General features: G+C 49.5%; 1 protein-coding gene across 3 annotated transcripts in view; it reads right to left on the bottom strand.

Annotated features, from left to right (window-relative positions):
- The window catches only part of LOC144173849 (uncharacterized), a 131,881-nt gene that overhangs the window by 89,253 nt on the left and 22,005 nt on the right, over positions 1–20,623 (bottom strand). For 2 of the 3 annotated variants that reach the window (XM_077702125.1, XM_077702124.1), the window contains exon 2: positions 7,680–7,746. The exons of the other annotated variant lie outside the window; for it this stretch is intronic. The gene's annotated coding sequence lies outside the window, so the exon portion shown is untranslated. The remainder of the gene's footprint in view (positions 1–7,679; positions 7,747–20,623) is intronic. 3 annotated transcript variants of the gene reach the window in all.

The following is a 20,623-nucleotide window of genomic DNA, read 5'->3' as shown; positions in this document are numbered from 1 at the left end:
AGTAAATTTGAAGCTATGGCATCGAACTTAACACAGACGCTAAACACTCAAATTGACGGTCTATCGAGTCGGGTTATAGCGCTAGAAGGACTAGTAGCCAACATATCGCTACCTGCACAGTCGAGCGCAAGTATCGGCCCCATAAAGACGCACAAACCCTACGCTCGCCCGTCATCAGTCGAAAGCCCATAAACAGTTAAAGCGTCCGTAGGAACCACAACTCTCGACATGGATAGGAATAACGACAACAGCACCAACATTATTGAGGGCTACACCGTATGGCAATGGAACTGCAGGGGATATCGTCGCAAGAGAGGCAACATTCAGCAGCACATCGCGAACCTTTCCGTCGCTGAAACGCCTGATGTCATTGCACTGCAGGAAGTTGGATGCTCAGCCAAATTACTCAATTATAAAGCTTTCTATTCAAATGCGGGTGATGAAAGCAAGGACAAACCCGCAGTCTGCACGCTGACCAGGAGAAACGTTCATGTAATACAACACGACATCGGAATCACACTGATTGAACACGTGCTCATAGAAATTTTTCCCACGAGAAGGAGACAAAAGGAAAATAGCCTTTTTGTACTAAACATCTACCACACTAAACTTTTTTACACCCTTTTAGCCAAAAAGGGCGTAGCATAGGTGGAAAAAGAGTGTTGGGAGGCCTTTACACCCTTTTTCTTGAGTCTCAACACCCTTTTTCTAGCTCTACGCCCTTTTTGTTTGAAAATAAGGGTGTTCATCAACTTCAACACCCTTGGTTTTTCTTAGGGTGTTGAAAGGGTGTGGAAAAGGTGTTCAGCTGTTCATTGAATAAGGCCATGTCCGGATGCATAATAGCACTGTAAAGAAGAAGACATCCCCTCATATACTCCTCTACTCGCAAGAAATTTCCAAACGCAACAAAAAAAATAATTGCTCTTATGCAATGATCGCTCGTTTCCTTATTGGGTGCACCTCATGCCCCAAGTTTAGCTTTGGCACGTGAAACACCAATTTGAACCTTCAAAATTAAGAAGACTGTAGTCGTGTGGCGAAAAGGATGTTTACGAACTGCAACACGCTTGGCTTTATGTAGGTTGTTGAAACGGTGTGAAATAGGTGTTCAGTTGCAAAAAAAGAACAGCGGAACTGGGGGTCGACCTAGTTTCTTCCGGTGTTGCTAGGTTTTGTTATGTTTGCTAAGGTTTACAATGTTCTTGCTAAGCCAGGATGACCGCTCAGGGATGAGGCCTAATTTAACCAGATTTTACAAGGCTGTTCCAGTGTGCCCGCCTCCCCCCCCCTCCCCATTTCCAGGAGATCCAAGAGGGAAACAAGGTAGGTCGGCCCCCAGCGTTGCTGTTTCTCCAGTCTTGCACCACTATTGCAAGCTGCCCGAATTTTTTTACCTTTTAGATCCAAAAAAGACTAGTACCTTTGAAATGGTACAGTAAGAGGGTCGGATACGCATATGCCTCTTCTGCTCACAATCTAACAAGCTCGAAAGCTGACTTCACTGTCATAATACCCTATCTGCGGTGGTGCACCCTTTACAGGCGCCCCAGTTTTTTCTTTGTATGTTTTTGCTAATGTTGCCGAAACTACCTCCTGAAGCTTAAAGAGCTTCACTGGTAATAAATTATGCCAATTCATATTGCTGTAAACATCGTGAGGCACAACCCCCCCCCCCCCCCGCCCGCTTGTAGAGAATGTTCAGTCCACCCGTGTAAACAGGTACAAAATGCCTCCAAAATTGGAGGTCTCTCCACCTTTTTTCTTCGCTGGCGGTCTTTTCTCACACCCTTTTTTTCTTTACGCCCTGTTTCTTAGTTTCGAACACCCTAATTTGTAGCTTTACACCCTTCTGGGAAAAAGGGTGTTGAAATAATGAACACCCTTTTTGAAGGGTGTTGAGGTGGCAGAGAAGATTTGTATGATATTTAATAAAATTCTTTAAGTTACGGATCAGAAAAACTACCGCGTAATTAAAAAGTTCTTGCAAATCCACGTGTTGATTTGTATATTCTCGTAGTAAAATCCATACTACCAAAATTAGCGCTAAAATATCAGTTTTTTGCAACAAGCCCACCGACTCCATCTGGGGGCTTTCCTCTGCTGGGTATAAAAGCAAGAACAGCACATGTATTGCTAAGTAAGTATGCACTCCCTGTACCGCTTGCATCCCGTGTTCCAACTGTAACTTGTACGTATTGGCTGTTTGTGTTGAATGCTGCGCGCTCCGCCATTTGACATTGCCTCTGCGCATGCCATCACCTCAAAAAAAGGGTGTGAGACCCCACACCCTTTTTTTAGGGTGTTGAGCATCCTCAACACCCTTTTTTAAAGGTGTTGAGCTCATCACCCTTTTTTCATCCATACAGCCTTTTTTTGCCAAAACACCTTTTAAGGGTGTTAGCCATGGGACAAGATTTTTACACCCTTTTCGGCCCAAAAGGGTGTAAAAAAGTTTAGTGTGTTATAACCCCCGAAAAAAGCACAATTTTTCAACTCTTTTCCGGAAGGCAGTAGACATCGCAAAAAGGCAACCCCTACTCATAGTGGGTGATTTGAACGCCCCGTGTACGGCTTGGGGATACGCCAGAGACACACCCAAGGGCAAACAACTCTGGGAAACCACTCAGCAAGAAAGACTCTCTCTCATAACTGATCCCGCTCACCCCACGCGATACGGCAACAGCATCAGCATGGACACCACTCCGGATCTCGCTTTTACCAAGTACGCATCTCAGGTCGCCTGGAATACACCCAGGAAAATCTGGGGAGCGACCACCTCATCATATCTATCCAAATAAGTTCTGGCCCAGCTAAACCCAAAGGGCACAAAATCAAGGTTGTCGAATGGGACGACTTCAGAACCCTGAGACTTGCTGAGTGTGACCACGATGGTGGTATGCCGGACATAACCGACATCAACACATGGTCAGCACAGCTGAAGGCGCACGTCGAGAAATCTACGAAAACCATACCCGAGGAGGCGGGTTTGGCGACAGCTGATTCCCGCCTACTTCACATCTGGGAAGCCAAACAGGGATTAGAGAAACGGCTTAAGAAGCAAAAACACAACCGCACCCTGAGAAGACGAATAGCTAGATTAAACTGCGAAATTCAAGAACACGCTAATCTACTCTCGCGCCAGCAATGGCACGAAACGTGTGAATGCATGGACATCCAGATCGGGCTCCCCAAAACATGGAACATTCTGCGATGCCTTATGAATCCTGAGTCGGGTAAAACCGTGCAGCAATTAAATTTAAACAGAATTATCCACGTGCACAACGGGACAAATGCCGAGCTCATACAAATAATCAAAGACAAGTACGTCGGCTCCAATCCCCCCGTAAAGCTCCCGGACTACTCCGGACCAGAGAACACCTTACTTGACCGACCAATCACCGTCGAGGAACTGCGTGCGGTTGTTCAAAAGCTGCGGACGAAGTCGACACCGGGACCCGATGGCATATCCAACAAGACGCTTAGAAACCTCGACGAGCCTTCCCTCACTGCGCTAGCTAAATTCATGAACGAGTGCTGGTTGAGAGGCAGCCTTCCAAAAATCTGGAAGACTGCAAAAATAGTCATGATACCTAAACCTGGGAAAAAGCTTCACATTGACAACTTAAGACCAATCTCTTTAACATCTTGTATTGGCAAGCTCCTCGAACACGTCGTTCTTAACCGTATCAGCAACTACATGGACGACAAAGACCTATATCCGCACACTATGATAGGGTTCAGAGCGAAGCTTTCTACCCAGGATATTATGCTACAAATCAAACATCAAATAATCGACGGCGACAAACTTTCTCCTTTGGACACAAGGGCAATCTTAGGTCTTGACCTCCCCAAGGCTTTCGATAGCGTCACACACGAAGCGATACTAGACGGGCTAGCCAAGATAGCCCCGGGGAAGCGAGTATACAATTACATCCGAGAGTTCCTTACAAACAGGACTGCTTCCCTTTCCGTCGGCAACCTTGAGTCGGGTGACTTTGCCCTGGGTGGTAGGGGTACACCTCAAGGGTCTGTGCTCTCCCCATTTCTTTTCAATGTCTCACTCTTAGGCCTGCCTGAGAGATTAAGCAACATCAAAGGCCTTCACCACAGTCTGTAGATCGACGACATTACTCTGTGGATCGGCGGCGGCAGCGATGGCCACATTCAATACACCCTACAAAAGGCAGTAGACATAGTGCAAAATTATGTTCGAGAACGAGGACTGGACTGTTCTCCTCAAAAATCCGAGTTGCTCATCTACCGGCCTACCAGTAGGGGGCGGAAGAGAGACCCATCGAATCCCGACATCTGCGTCTACGCCAACAACCAGAAGATCCCAGTTATCAACACCATTAGAATCCTCGGCCTACGACTGCAATTGAATGGTCACAACAAAGAGACAATCCTTCATCTCGAGAAGAGCACTCAGCTCACCATGCGACTCATCTCCAGAGTGGCAAACAAGAATAGAGGTATGAAGGAAGACACGCTCATACGGCTCGTACAGACCTTCGAAATTAGTAAAATCACCTACAGCATTCCTTTCCTACAGTTCAAAAATGACGAGAAAGTAAAAATTAATGGCTTAATTAAGAAAGTTTATAAACAAGCAATGGGCTTACCAGTTACCACGCCCAACGAACGCTTCGAAGCACTTGGCATCAGTAACCCGATTGAAGAACTAATTGAAGCGCAACAAACAGCTTAATTAGAACGGCTATCTAAAAGCAAAACGGGAAGACACATTCTGCAGTCACTAGGAATCCGAAGTGGAAGTTCCCTCCCAATTGAAGGTGACCTCCCACACGAATGGCGAAAATACATTCGCATCCCGCCACTACCAAAGAATATGCATCCAGAGCTAAATGTGGAAAGAAGACAAGCTAGAGTACGAGCCCTTAACAAACGTTTCCGAACCCATTGTGAGCCACGGGAGATTGTCTACGTTGACGCAGCCGACTACTACAACGGCGACTCTTGTCTCAACGCCATGGCAATTGCAGTCGTCAGCAATGACGGCGTCACGGTGACGTCAGCATCCACGCCGGCCAAACATCCCACTCAGGGAAAGGAAATGGCCATAGCCCTTGCTATAAATTCTACCTGCGCAACCACAATTATAAGCGACTCGAAGTCCGCCATTCTTAACTTCTCGAAAGGCAGGATCTCCGCTGCAGCAGCCTCGTTGTTAGAGAAGACCCCTAACCAAAGAAAAATTCTTTTGATATGGACTCCGGCCCACTGCGGCCTACAGGGGAATGAACTGGCCCACGCAACCGCTCGAGCTCTGGTCAACCGAGCTGTGTTGCCTACGACGCCACCACAACCACCATCATCCCCCCACAAGACGTCGCAGGAAAGCCAAGAACAAGCACACGTTACGAGATCTCACAAAGACAGACTAGTCACATACAGGGATATAATAAATCACTACAGGTTATCAAGATGCAAATATCCACCGGCCCACCACACTCTTTCCAGGAAAGAGGCAGTCACGTGGCGACGGTTGCAGACGAACACTTTTCCGAGCCCTGTTTCCCTCAACCGCTGCTACCCAGACCTTTATTCAAACCTTTGCACTTTATGCAACAGCAGAGCCGACCTACACCACATGATATGGTCCTGCCATAAGCTCCAACAAAATACGAATGGCTATAATAGCACATCCGATGTAGATACACTTACAAGCTACAAAACTAAGACTGCAGAACAATGGGAGACTGTTCTGCTCAGCTCCACACCGGAAGCACAACTGACAGCAGTCCGGATGGCCGAAGACGCCGAGAGGATCCAAGGAATCCTGGCTGACGGATGAGGGAGGGAGACCATCCTCCAAGTCGTCTACCCTTCAGAACCCATCTCGGGCATCAAATAGTCATCTCTCTCTCTCTCTCTCTCTCTCTCTCTCTCTCTCTCTCTCTCTCTCTCTCTCTTCCAGGTATGTCGTGCATGTCTTTTCCATCTGCGCATACCGTCAGTGTATTTTTTTTCGAATTTTCCTGCGCGAACTTATCCGCGCATTACGATTGGGGGCGCGTTAGAACCGCGCAAATACGGTATTCTGCTCCCCGCGGCCCGCCGACTCCGCCCGACGGCTCTCTGGCCCAACCCGTCCGCTTATACATGGGCGGGTTGAGTCCAAAAAACCTGTTTATTTCGACTCAACGCGCCCTCGTCGGGTCAATGTAAACGGGGCTTGTGCTGCCATACTTGGGACTTGGGTCCCATTTCGTTCAGCGGTAACAAGCTATCGCTCGAGCTACCTGAGCCGGCCTGCGCCACTTCGCGGCCGTGGCCGCCCCCTGCGCCGCGACCGTGCGGCTCGCTAGGTGCGCTTTTCTTGTCCCCGGCGCGTTTTTGCGTCCAGCGTAATAAAAAGCAATAAAAATATAGTGCCTGGAATCGCTGTAGAACCTATATCTCCGCCAGCTGCCCGAGAAGCCGACGAAATTACGGCGCCTCCGCCGCCAACGATCGGGTAGTTCGTTGCTCGAGAGCAGAAGCTCCGACCTCCGATTGGAGCGGCGAGCCTGCGGAAACGCCGTCAGTGCGGAAGCGGCCAACACAAACTCGTGACGGGCTTGGATTTTGTATATTTACAAAATATCCAGGGAATGTAGACTGTGCGTGGTCCTCCGCTGGCTGCTGGGTTGCGTTTCACACACATTAAAATTGATTTTAAATATGTTATAGGCTGTATTTGCCGCTGATATTTTGCAGAAGATGTATGTGTGCTCACGCCAATCTATCTACGAAGTTATCTCGCCTACAAAATTTTGTATCTGTATTTCCTCCTTTCCCGGCATGCTTATGGAAAATGGTGTATATTACCGCCAATCTTCTAACGTGACCGTCGCTAGGTGCGTCTGCAACAGCGGGGAAAGCCGCGCAGCTTGTACGTTTCCATTCGTAAAGTTAGCGAGTCTGAGTCAAGCGAAAAGTATTGCAATCGGTAGCCGCATCGATACGCGTTCTGCTTACGATGGCGTCACAAGGGAGACTGACCTGCATAGAGTGCCTGTCCTTTGAATGCGTAGTCATTGTAGACACCCCTCCAGAATTAAGCGCAATCCTCTAGATTACAGCTTTAATAGGAGACGGATCTCAAAAGCAGTGAGCTCCCAAAGCCAATTCTACGTGAAGCGAATTTCGCGCGTGCGAATTCGCAGCCGCGGCACCGCTCGAGCGGCAGAGGCAGAACGATATATTCTCATTGCTGTGGCAAATGTTTAGAACAGTCGAACGTCTCCTGCGAACGCCGCTAGGCATTTGGCAATTGGTCGCAGCGGTGAAAATAGGAAAAAAGATCGTTTTGCCGCAAGAGTGGTTGCGCAGCTGCGAATTCGCACGCGAAATTCGCACCATGTATAACGGGCTCAAGGCGGCCGAGGTCGAGAAAAGTGGGCGGTTTGAGGCTGACAAAAGAGAGAAAGAAAGGGGGGATCAGTGTGAAGAGACTCGTCTTGCTCTCACGCAGTTTCGCCGTCTCTCCCCCACGGCCATTTTTGTTGCTAGCGCATGCACGAAATCCAATACTGCCCGCGAAGTGAAATAGGCAGGCGGCTAAGTGGTTGCGACAGCGCCCTGAGTTGGACGGGCAACAACAGCGGGCGGCACGCGACCCCGCGGGGCCACGAGCAGCAGGGCGCGGCGAGGAGCTTCCGATAATTACTCACCTAGCGTGTCCCGGGTGACATGATGGGCAGCGGGGCGTCCTGCGGCGACAGCAGGCTGTCGTCCGACCTGCAAGGACGCGTGTCACGGATTACTTATTCATCCGAGACCGCGTGGTGGAAACGCAATCACGGGTCTATATTCGGAGACACCTCCTGGCCGACCGCGGAGTTGTGCGCTTTTAGCAAACATGGACGGGAGTAAACAGCGTCGCTGAAAATGGCCGCCTCGAACAGCGCAGCCCGCACTGGGTCAACGCCGGAGAAGAGCACGAAGCAGCGTGTATCCGAATAGGCTTGGCAGCGCGGGGACGAGAGTGCAGCTGGGGGAGCCCACTTCACCGCGAGACTCGCATGATATTGAAGGAAGGAAGCGAGGGAGGCAGGCGTTGCACAGAAGTTGGTGCACGAAACATGATAACGTGCCAGATCACACGCGACAACAACAACGAAGGAAGACACGCTGCCGGGTGCGGGATTACCAGGTGCGGCAAAACGTCATTTTTTGTTTGTGAAACACTTCAGAAATGTATGATACAGAGCGCAAGTATTGTAACAGCAACAGAACAAGGCGCCGTACACACTAAACTTTTTTACACCCTTTTTGGCCGAAAAGGGTGTAAAAATCTTGTCCAGTGGCTAACACCCTTAAAATGTGTTTTGGCAAAAAAAAAGGGTGTACGGATAAAAAAAGGGTGTTGAGGATACTGAACACTCTAAAAAAAGGGTGTTGAGTCTCGCACCCTTTTTTCTGAAGTGATGACATGTTCAGTGGCGTTGTCAAACGGCGGAGCGCGCAGCATTCAACACAAACAGCCAATACGCACAAGTTACAGTTGGAACACGGGATGCAAGCGGTACAGGGAGTGCATACTTACTTAGCAATACGTTTGCTCTTCTTGCTTTTATATCCAGCAGAGAAAAGCCCCCCGATGGAGTCGGTGGGCTTGTCGCAAAAAACTGATAATTTAGCGCTAATTTTGGAAGTATCGATTTTACTATGGGAATATACAAACCAACACGCAAATTTGCAAAAACGTTTTAATGACGCGGTAGTTTTTGTGTTCCATAACTTATATAATTTTATTAAATACCGTACAAGTCTTCCCCGCCACCTCAACAGCCTTCAAAAAGGGTGTTCATTATTTCAACACCCTTTTTCCCAGAAGGGTGTAAAGCTATAAATTAGGGTGTTCGAAACTAAGAAAAATGGCGTAAAGAAAAAAGTGTAAGAAAAGACCGCCAACTAAGAAAAAAAGTGGAGACCTCCAACTTTGGAGGCATTTTGTACCTGCTTACACGGGTGGACTGAACATTCTCTACAAGCGGGGGGTGTTTTGTACCTCACTATGTTTACAGCAATATGAATTGGCATAATTTATTACTAGTGAAGCTCTTTAAGCTTCAGGAAGTAGCTTCGGTGGCATTAGCAAAAAATACAAAGAAAAAGAACTGCGGCACCTGTAAAGGGTGCACCACCGCAGATAGGGTATTATAACAGTGAAGTCGGCTTTCGAGCTTGTTAGAGTGTGAGCACAAGGGGCGTATGCGTATCCGCACCTCTTACTGTACCATTTCAAAGGTACTAGTCTTTTTTATTCTAAAAGGCAAAAAAATTGGCGTAGCTTGCAATAGTATTGCAAGGATGGAGAAACAGCATAGCTGGGGTCCGACCAAGCTTGTTTCTCCCTTGGATCCCTGGCAGTTGGGCGGGGGGGGGGGGGGAAGGGGGGCACACTGGAACAGCCTAGTAAAATCCGGTTAAACTTGGCCTCACCCCTCAGCGGTCATCCTAGCTTAGCAAGAGCATTGTAAAGCTTAGCAAACACAACAAAACTTAGCAACACCGGAATAAACTAGGTCGACCCCCAGCTCCGCTGTTCTTTTTTTGCAACTGAACACCTATTTCACACCGTTTCAACACCCTACAGAAAGCCAAGCGTGTTGCAGTCGGTACACACCCTTTTCGCCACACAACTACAGTCTTTTTAATTTTGAAGGTTCAAAGTGGTGTTTCACGTGCCAAAGCTAAACTTGGGGCATGTGGTGCACCGAATAAGGAAACGAGCGATCATTGCATAAGAGCAATTTTTTTTCGCGTTTGGAAATCTTGCGAGTAGAGGAGTATATGAGGGGATGTCTTCTTCTTTACAGTGCTATTATGCATCCAAACATGGCCTTATTCAATGAACAGCTGAACAGCTTTTCCACACCCCTTCAACACCCGAAGAAAAACCAAGGGTGTTGAAGTTGATCAACACCCTTTTTTTTCGAACAAAAAGGGTTTAGAGCTAGGAAAAGGGTGTTGACACTCAAGAAAAAAGGTGTAAAGGCCTCCCAACATCCTTTTTCCACTTATGCTACACCCTTTTTGGCTAAAGGGTGTAAAAATGCTAAAAAATGTAAGAAAAGGCGTCTTCTCAGTAATTGCTGCTCTTTTTATTATCTCTTCGGTCTGAGGGTAGCCTCCAGGCTGTCACGGCTGCAAAAAAAAAAAAAAAAAAAAGAACGTGGCACAGTCGATATTCCAGCACGTGATAGTTCGCTGCAGGTGCAAGGACGGCACTCGCAACAACCACTGATCGGACAAGAAGAGAAGAGAATGCCAAAGTGATCGTCTTTAGCAGCTCTGGGCAGTCCGGAAGAGAAAATCGACGGAACGTTACATCAGTCTAATCGTGGATCAAGCATCGCGTGATGCCGTGTTTAACAAAATGTAACCAAACAGAAGCACCGCTTACGGGCAAACCTTTTCGTGCAAGCAGCCCTCAACGATTTCCTTTCGCTCGCACGTGCAAAGAATGCATCCCTCCCTGGCGGCTCACGAAGGCGTGTTGCGCTTCCCTCTAACTCGTCCTTTCGAAATTCCCGCCCGGATGAATGTCAGAACGAGGGGCTGCTGCGCCAGTTGCGCAGTCTGCTCTCGCACGTGGTCGTCGCCCCTACTTACCGACGATGGACACGCACGCCGATAGTGAAACGAGTGGTAGTGACTGATCTGGAGAAAGGAGGCGTGGGCCACGCACGTTTACACGGCTGCCGAGCCGCGCTTCTCCGCAGCATCTACAGCCGCGGAATCTCGAGATCCGGTGGCGCGCGCGCTCTGCGCGGATCCGCATCCGTCAGTGCGACCGCAGCTCGCCTACGTCGTCCTCCTAATCACGCCGCAGAAGAAGAGGAAGAGGAGGAGGAGGCGTTGATGCGTCTCAGAGACGACTCTCCCGTTTAGCTTCGCGGAGTCCGCCAGAGGAAGAGGAAACGGGGCATCGCGTCCTTTTTCGCATTCGCACTCGGTGTGGGTGCGGAAACATCATTAGCGCTGCAGTGGTGCCATATTTTCCCCTTTCTGCCGCATCGCCGTGGCTGCCTCGCTTCTCCGTGCCTTCGGAGTTTCTCCTAGACGATCATTTCGCCGACACCATCAAGAAGCGCGCTCTTCTGCGAGAAGTGTCCTGCTTTCAGCCCTCCCCGCCCGCCTCCTTTGGCGTCTTCTCTTTTCCCAGTGGTTTGGCGAATGTGCCGGCCTTCAATGGCTTTCTCTCGGAAATGGAGCGCCGGAGAGAGAGAGGGAGCACGAGCGGCGCGTCATATTCCGTGCAGCTTCCCATTACGTCACGTCAATGACCCGGGCAGCCCAATTGTCAACTTGCACCGAAACCGACCTGCCGGCTTCAGTTGTAGCATTCCCGCGAACGCCGCTAAGGAGCCTTTTATCAGCGGCGAATTCGACGGGAACGCCCATACCCTACTGTGTACGCGGTCCGCCGGGTTGAATCACGAACCCTTCAACTGCTGCGTGTCCCCAGGAGACCCGAAGTTAATCTGGAAGCATGGGTATTATTTCAGGACGACTCATTGATGTCAGGCCGTGGACGCGCTCGGCAGCGAAAGCAAGTGCCTCGAAATGCTCATTACAACAAAAAATATAACAGCGGAAACCAGCGCCACGTGTTTGTCGTCTAATCTACGTCCTGTCCTTTAGCGCTGTTTCTTACATTTTTAAACATGCACCAACCAGCCCACTTGCTCCCCGTTCCAAGGAAACCACGGGTGTATCGGATAAGGGGTTCCGTTGTGAATTGCATGCTAGTAAGGTGAAAAATAACAACAAATTAATACAGCGCCTTCACCTGTCTTGTGTCAGAGGCTAAAGAGAAGCCCGGCCTGGTTTAGAGTAGCCGCGTATCAAGAGTTGGTTTTCTAAAAAAAGAAGCTTGCAGGAACTTGTCTGTAATTTCCGATTCGAGGAAACTTAGCCAGGTATGAGGAGATTTTCTTGCTTGTCTCTTCGCCGTCGAGGGGTGCGCAGGCACTAGCCGTGTAGCCTTTAAAAGGCACCCAGTCTCGGTGCTGCGTCCATCCAGTATGTGCCCCTTCCTCTTTTTTTCTGCGTTGCCCTCGTGGCAGGTCGGCGGCTGCAAACCGCTGGACGGATTGTTGGGCAAGCGGCAGCGCAGCGCCGCTTCTTCCACGCCGATGTCCCGGGAGCGACCCTCGTCCTCTGGACCGGCCCTTGCGCCGCGCGACGCGCCTCGTGTGCGCGCTCCCCCAGCCTTGGATTCTGCAGCGTCTCCGACAGCTGAGGCGAAACCTTGCTCCCCGTGCACGATGCCAGTCCCGCCGCCTCGCGCGCCAGCTGCTGCCAGGGCCGCCGCGTGGGGGGCGCACTCACCCGCCGTCGAGTTAAAGGTGCGAGTCACATGCGGGGGTCCACCGCGAGAAACCTCGCACAATGCACTTCGTTAGGGCTTTCTGGCGAGAGTGACGTCACGAGCTCCCTGCACCGTTTCTCCGGAAAAAAGTGCGACGGCGCCGGTTCCGGGCCTCCGGAGAGGAAGAAAAGAGAAGAAGGCAGGCACAATGGGAGCACGGAGGGGGAGGACCACAATGGGTCAGCTGAAGAAGCCCCCGGACCGGTTCTTTTCTCAACTCATCGGTGGGGCGGCGCGCATGTGCGTGCATGTGACGGGCCGAGGAATGCGCGCGCCGCGAGACTCTTGTGCAGCGCGGAAGGTCGACGTCCGCGAAGGCAACACACGCCTCTTCCTACAAGCCTCTGCAAGGAGGAGGAGGCATCCAAACAGCGGCCGCAACTGCAGGCTGTCACGGAGACGACGCTCACCTCTTCTCTGGCATTGCGTGACCTCAGACGCGAGCAAACTACGCGCGTTTTCTTCTCGGACGACGTGCCAAGTTCGGCCCAGCGTACTGTGTGAGCCGCCTCCTTCCCGGGTTTGCACGAATAATGCGGACACGAGCGCCTACGATGGGTGCTTCTTTGCTTGCCTTTTACGTGACACTGCTGGCACGATCTACACCGATGTAAAGGCGTCCGCCATCACCATCTCTCTCGCCACCTCTCCCAGAAAAAAAAAACAAAAAAAAACGGTTTGATGTATCGGACAGTAACACCCATTGATAACAGAACTGGCTAGTTGGTGCCAGTACAGAACGCAGGGTGGAGCTACTTTTATATTACGACGGACGGTGACAGGAATGTGTTATTAATCAAAAAGAGGGCACAACTCAAGCTTGCGTGTGCTATGCGTGATTTTGTTGCGTGAGCTACACTGGCCGAGGTTGAGCAGTTTCGCGTGGCTCCTGGAGAGCCGTTCTGCGCATGCGCGAGGAGCAGTGCCGTCTCACGGCGCACAGCTGGCGCGCCGGAGCTGCCGCCGCCGCGACTGGATTGGATTGGAAATCATTTTAGCAGCAGTAAGCATGAAAAATTCCCCGCATTTCCCCGAGGGGAAGAATGTGAAAGTGCGAATGCACGAGTTGAATTTGCGCGGTTCGGTAATGTTCGCGAAAGAGAGATCACACACACACACACAACTACAAAGAAAGAAAGATGCATTTAAGCGGGTGCATTAGCTCTTCTCACGCCCGATTCCTGGCCAATCCCCCACGTGGGTATGTGCCATGTCAGCGGCCAGGCAGCGCGCGCCCATCTCCCCCCGTTGCCAAGGAAGACGAGGAGATTCCTGGCCAATCCCCCACGTGGGTATGTGATGCGGACATCGCCGGTGGACGCAGGTTCAGGGTCGCTTAAGAAGTGCATTGTACTTAATAATCAGCTAATCCTAGACAACCAGGAAACCCAAGAATAACCAGCTGAGCCTTAGCTCACGCTACGTATATCCTGGCATAGCCGAGCTAAGCCACTGCTAATTATTTTGGTCAGCAGCCTCTGGCTGACCCTTCCCGTCATTTTTCAAAGGGTAACTTATGCCCGACCTTGCAATACGAAAGATATGCCCATTGGGTCATCTTCCGCTTCGGTAACAAGAATAATATTGCACATCGAGCCGCATCACAAGATGGTCGCTTCAAATTCACTCCGCCAATTATCCACACCCATTGTCTCCACTTAGTTGCTGGATGGCGCTTCGCCGCTGTCGCGGCTAGAGTTCCTCTATATAGCTCTATATATACAGGACCACTTCCGCTTACCACTTCCCCTGCCTCGCCACCTATCTCAAACTGCTGGGACAGCACAGCAGTTTGAGATAGGTGGTGAAGCAGTGGAAGTGGTAAGCGAATATATCTACTTAGGCCAAGTTGTGACCCCAGATCCCAACCATGAGGCAGAGATAATTAGAAGGATCAGAATGGGGTGGGGTGCATACGGCAGACATTCTCAGATAATGAATAGCAGCCTACCATTGTCGCTGAAGAAGAAAGTGTATGACAGCTGCATCTTACCGGTACTCACCTACGGGGCAGAAACTTGGAGGCTCACTAAGAGGGTACAACTTAAATTGAGAACGACTCAGCTGGCAATGGAGCGGAAAATGATAGGTGTAACATTAAGGGACAAGAAGAGAGCGGAGTGGGTCAGGGAGCAAACTGGTGTTAAAGACATATTAGTAGAAATTAAGAAGAAGAAATGGACGTGGGCAGGGCATGTAATGCGAAGGCAAGATAACCGCTGGTCATTAAGGGTAACAGAGTGGATCCCTAGAGAAGGCAAGCGTTGCAGGGGGCGGCAGAAAGTTAGATGGGCAGATGAGATCAAGAAGTTTGCGGGGATAAATTGGTCACAGTTGACACAGGACCGAGATAATTGGAGAATAATGGGAGAGGCATTTGCCCTGCAGTGGGCGTAGATAGGCTGGTGATGATGATGATATACAGGAACTCTAGTCGCAGCCGGGCGCGCGCATGGCCGCCGGAAGTTCAACGGCTCGTCCCGGAAGTCGGGCGTCTGCTACGCTTCTCAACCGCTAATAAGCGCCCCCATTGGCGCATTTTGGCATTTTGTTCTCACTTTATTGCATTTTGGCGATACACATAGCGTTCAGATCGCAACTTATGCTATACCGAAACATGCGACGTTAATATGAAGCAGAATTTAATTGCAAAGGAGAGCGAAAATGTCACTTGGGTCTTGGTTTGAGAGGAGACGACGCAGCTGGAATGGGATTTATGCTAGCGAGTGTACTATATGATTGGTGTTAAGATGCACGTCTTACAATAAATTAACAGTCGTGAAGAGACCTGTATTAGTCGAAAACAATAAATTAACAGCCGTGAAAGGACTTGGATTATCCGAAAATCAACTAGCTAAGCGAGTTCGATATCAACACGGAGGAAGCTGCCTGAAACAGAAAAACCGATTTGAGGTTTGCTACGTGCCGACAAAAATAAACCCGAAAATGACTGTGCGCAGCTTGCTCCTGTTTTACCTTTGAAGGTCAGTACATCGGAACCCTTTACAGTATGAATTCAAGCATATGTGTGTTTGGGAATTATACCCCTAGCATCTTAGACAGCTATCATAACACCACTGAGATACATAATGCAGATAGCAGCATTTCAAAAATTGAAAGAAAAAATTGGGTACTTAAAATTTAAGACCTCGCGCTTTGTAACGTAATGAAGATGTTTTTCCAATTACGTTTCATTGCTTACAGTACATGGTTTCACAGCTTTTCACAGCTCCATGTAGATTTTGTAGGGCTAATTTGTGGGGCGGCATTTTTAAAGGGACACTGAAGTGATATGTAAACATTGCGGGATTACTTGCGCAAATTGTAGTCCGGAGTCCCCAGGCCATGTTTCGACCACCCTGGTCGCGTTTACGCGATTTTATTTAGTAGAAAAATTAATTCGAAAATGCTGTCCTCCTCTCTTTACGCTCGCCCATTTTCTGCAGCGTTTTCGTGTGACGTCAGGAGGGGATAAGCTGGCAATTGGCTGCGCTACTGCACGGCTCCCCGGCCTTCAGACAGAGTCAGTCGGCCCAGCGTTTCGTCCGCCGGCCGCCGACGGGTCGTCGCAATTCGTTCGCTCAGTTGAAACGAAGCCAGGACACGTTTGTGAATGGTAGAATTTGCCTTTCTTTACTTGGTTAGTTTGTACACTGTATCTAGCTACAAGTCAAGGTCGCTTCACACAAGCGCTGCACAAGCGCACATGCGAAGCTTCGCTGACTGGTATGCCAGTAGGAAAATATAAGGCCTCTTGAAGGCGGGAGAAGAGTCAGCGAAGTCAATATAGGTACTAAGGAAATAAAATGAACTGATATTTTTACCGTACAGCGTAAAACTAGGGTGCGGGAAGCACTTTTTTGCGCTGGGCGAACAAGCACAGCGGTCAGCAGCACGACTACGCATCTGCGAACGCTTTTTCGTCTACGAAATGCAATTGCTAGACGTGAGCTATTGTGGAAACTCGGGCGACGCTTACTGCACGAGCGCAATACAACAAATAGTCACCTAAGCTGCTTGAAATGCCAAAACTAAAGAAAAGTGTAAACTGGTTGTACAATATATACCCTATATTACCAATGCCAGCTGAGCCCGCTCCGTGGCCGAGCGGTCTGGAATGCTAGGTGTGCCACCGCAAGTATTTTGCAAGTCAGGAGTTCGAATCCCCGCGGGTACATGCTTTTTTTTTTTGTAAGTTAACTTTTCCGTTTTCCGCCGATGTTTTCTATATTGAGTTCACCTTTTTTTGGGCCACAACGTTCATGGCTCCACGAACTAGTTCACAAAACGAGCGCAGGCTGGCACTGGCGCGCTAGCGAGTTCTCGTGGCGTGCTGTTGCCATAAGCACCGACTGCTTGCAGGCAGTGGGCACAGGCCAGAATGAACAGACCCTTGGCCTGGTGCGAACACGTTTTTTACAATACAGGCATGAGGGAGGCAAGCTCTGAATATGGGGGAAAAGCGCATGACACTTGGGCGTCTGCGGGTACGCGGAGGGCGTTCATGCACTGCGTAGGTCTCGGCTAGTGAATGCTACGATTCCAATCCATCCTAGGAGGCTTATCTTTATGCATTTTTACAGCTGACAACATGGCAGAAGCGCGGTACGATGATTACTGAGTTATTGAGAATGCCCATCCAACAACGCCAACGGTTGTGTTTTACAGAACCGAAACCGAAACCGAAACTTGTTTGGTTGCTCACCTTGGGCATCGTCCAATCACGGTGCCCGCTCCTCCTAACGTCACAGCTTTAGTTGGTGCGGCCGCCGCAAACCGCGCATGGTAGTTTTTCTTGTTCCGCGCTTTGTAAAATAATTACCGATTTGTCAACCGAATAAACGATGAAAAGTGTGCTAATTTGAGCCAGTCTACGCAGTGCAAGCAAAAACGGGAGCTTGACAAATTCACTTCAGTGTCCCTTTAAAGCGACTCTGCAAATATACTACGAAAGAAGGTAGCGCCCATGCAGGCGATTTCAGTGTCTAATAAACGTAGCATCAACTGCAGGGGAAGTTATACGAACGCTAAACGAGCAAACTGCGATGGCCGAACAGTATTCTTTTTTTTTCAGGGCCGCTATACCAAAATTCCGAGCCATGTCGTACTATACCTTTCCCAGATGCTTCGGGAAAGAAAACAACGTGGCCATGGCGTCAGGCTGTAGCGGAGTTCGTGCGCCCGTTCTGTCAAAACCGTTGTCAGTAAAGTGGTCACTGCGAAGCCTGCTACCTGGGGTTGGAGACCATTTGTCCCTTCTTAAGTTTGCCACCCAACGCCGGTATAAATCCGCCTTAGAGCGAGGGAATCTGCGTAACAAGAGCGACAGCATAAAAACGACACTGATATGACATTTGCGTTTCGCTGCGTATCACGCACGTCATACAGAATATTGTAATACTTCCAAGTGGAACGTCTTCCCAGACGACTTCTCTGGTCTGCTTGTGCAGTTGACGGCGGAACAAGCAGGCATTTTTGGCGGAATGCGCGCGAAACAGCATGAGCTATGCTGGAACGGCGGCCATTTGCCCGGCTTGATTGATTGATTGAGTGATTGATTGATTGATTGATTGATTGATTGATTGATTGATTGATTGATTGATTGATTGATTGATTGATTGATTGATTGATTGATTGATTGATTGAAGCTTTATTCATTTTTTGCAGAACAACAGACGCAAAAACAGTGTTGGACCCAAAAGCCAGAGGCTAGTTTTAGGGTTCACAAACAAAATACAATGGCACTCCGGTCGCATCAAATCGTAGCTTCTATAATTAAAGTGTTCAACAAACATCAATGATCAAGTGTGTATATATATATATATATATATATATATATATATATATATATATATATATATATATATATATATATAGCGAACCGGGCAGTGCCCTGGTTAACCTCCCTGCCTCTCCTGCACTGTTCCTTGGCGGCAAACACGTGACCGACGGGACAGGGCGTGCCGAAATGAGGACGAAGGGAGCGGCTTTTCTCCTACTCACGGGGGAGTTCAGCTGGATACAGGCGAATGCCGATTTAGTGAGCTGCGCATAGAAATTCTTGAAAGAATGTGAATAAAGATAAATCGAAGGGCGCACGCTCGACGACCGCGATGAACGAGAAAGGGGCATCCTTTTCCCACTTTGTCCATGCAGCAATTGAAAAAGGACTGAAAGCGCCATCACGCAAATGTCATAATAATAATAATAAAAGAACTTTTTAATAAATAATAATAAACGAGCTTATTAATAAATAATAATAATAATAATAATAATAATAATAATAATAATAATAAACGTTCGTCGATAATAAACGAGCCCCGAAGCAACTGAGAAACAAAAGCAGCACGCATTACCGGGAAAGCCCGCGGTCACCTGAATGGCTTCGCCGGAACCAACGTTGCGGTACCATGCATCACTTCCCTCTTGGAATCTTGTTCTTCTTGTTTATTCCTTGCGAAATAGAGAACAGTGGCTTTCAGACGCCGGAAAACCAGGTAGAGCGCTGGAAAAGCAGGCGAACAGACCTGCCAGAAAAGTGTTTGGGACCAAAGAAAAAAAAAATGGTACAAACGCCAGAAGTTGGGGCTGCTCGTGCTTTTAAAACCAAAGACAAACGAAGCCACAAAATTTTTGTGGTTGCCTTTCCCGCCCGGAGCGGGAAGGGCAATCGAATGCGCTGGCGCTGCTCGTTAATTCGGTGCAGCAGTGCCGATGCTAGGCGTGCGCTATGTCGCTGTCGAATGATGCACCGCAAGCACTGTGCCCCAGTTTCCTACGGACGAGTTTATGGCGTATATATGACTCACATAACTTGCAAAGCTGTGAAGTTAACCTCCATGCACAATACTTTTTCTACCGTGACTGCGTTGGTGAGGTTATTGCTGCGGCCGAGGCAGGTACAGGAGACAATTTGCGACTAATATCGAATTCCGCGGTTCTAAGAACCAACGCGGTGTGGTTGCGAGTAACAACCTGTCGAGCCACTGCAAATGAAGTGCGCTGCGGGAAAGTAGCCGTGTTGTACGGTGGTACCACGGCTCAAGGCCGCTTCAAGTCCCAGTGGAGAACGTTCTGTAAAGAATGCTTCACTGCAACTACGTTCCCAATGATGGAAAGCCAACTCCACGAAGGAAATGAAGTTGGTTGGTTGGTTGGTTGGTTCCTTAAGTCATGGCGCGTACCCACGCGGGGGATTACTACGGTTTTTGAACGCAAAATATCTTTTTCTTGTTCGCGAACAAAATTTGGTTGCCCAAATCTTCTCGTGGGATGAGCCAAGAAGTAGACAAAAGTAACAGAGATTAGGCGTGGCAGTCTGCAATTCCGATCATACCAGCATGGCTTGGATTCACAGCGCCTGTACTACGTCGGATCACTGGGCCTTTTCTTCTTCCTAGGTGCCCACCCAAGTGGCAGGAAGAAGCCTCAAAAGGATACAGAAAGGGCACGCACAGTGCCAGAAGCCCACCTCAAGACCACAGATGTTTTGCAGGAAGTAAAGCGGGGAAATGTGGAGAAGGGCATCTGCGAGTGAAACGGCGAAATTTCCGGGCAGTGAAATCCGGAGAAATGTGAGGTATGGACAGGTTCAAATAAACGACGCTGGCGGAGGAGGAAACCGCTTGACGACCAGAGATACGGTCGATGTTTTAGGACAGTACGCAGCGGATGTCCACGTGTTCTGGACTGCGATTTCTCGGCCCGAGAGTCGCAGACCAAAAGCTCCGGGCTACCTCACGTTGCACAGTATTGCGTCCAAGCCGAAGCAAAGCAGCGAAATCGCGCTGCCCCAGCAGCGGGCCGGCATTTCTGAGGGCTGCATTTTTACGGCTGCTCTCTCCTCCTCCTCCTCCGCATCTCTGCCGTGCGTTTGATGTTGCCGAGTGGTCGTAAAGGAGAGGGGGTTAGGCGGGCCCATTTCAGCGCCACCTGTCTTCAGAGTCACGCTTCATCGGCTGCCCGTAACAACAACAGCAGCACAAGCGGCAGACCCTCGGCGCCACAACTGGATTCGGCGAACAACAACCCGGCGTGTTGTCTGAGCGGAGAAGAAGCCCTGTCCGCCGAGGCTGATAGCCGCGACGCGTGCGGGGGGCGGCGCCGAACGCGCTGCTGCTGCTGATGTCGAGAGGCAAAACTTCGCCTCGTAAATATTTTCATTTTAATGAACACTTCCTCTCTTTCTCTGCTGCTGCCGCTGGGCTAACAGGAGAGGTGCCGTCGGGATGCTTT

This window comes from Haemaphysalis longicornis, unplaced genomic scaffold (genome assembly GCF_048455015.1).
Source record: "Haemaphysalis longicornis isolate Haplotype H1 unplaced genomic scaffold, Haemaphysalis longicornis Haplotype H1 scaffold_3, whole genome shotgun sequence".
Lineage (NCBI taxonomy): Eukaryota > Metazoa > Arthropoda > Arachnida > Ixodida > Ixodidae > Haemaphysalis > Haemaphysalis longicornis.
This window is presented reverse-complemented; position numbering and strand designations above follow the sequence as displayed.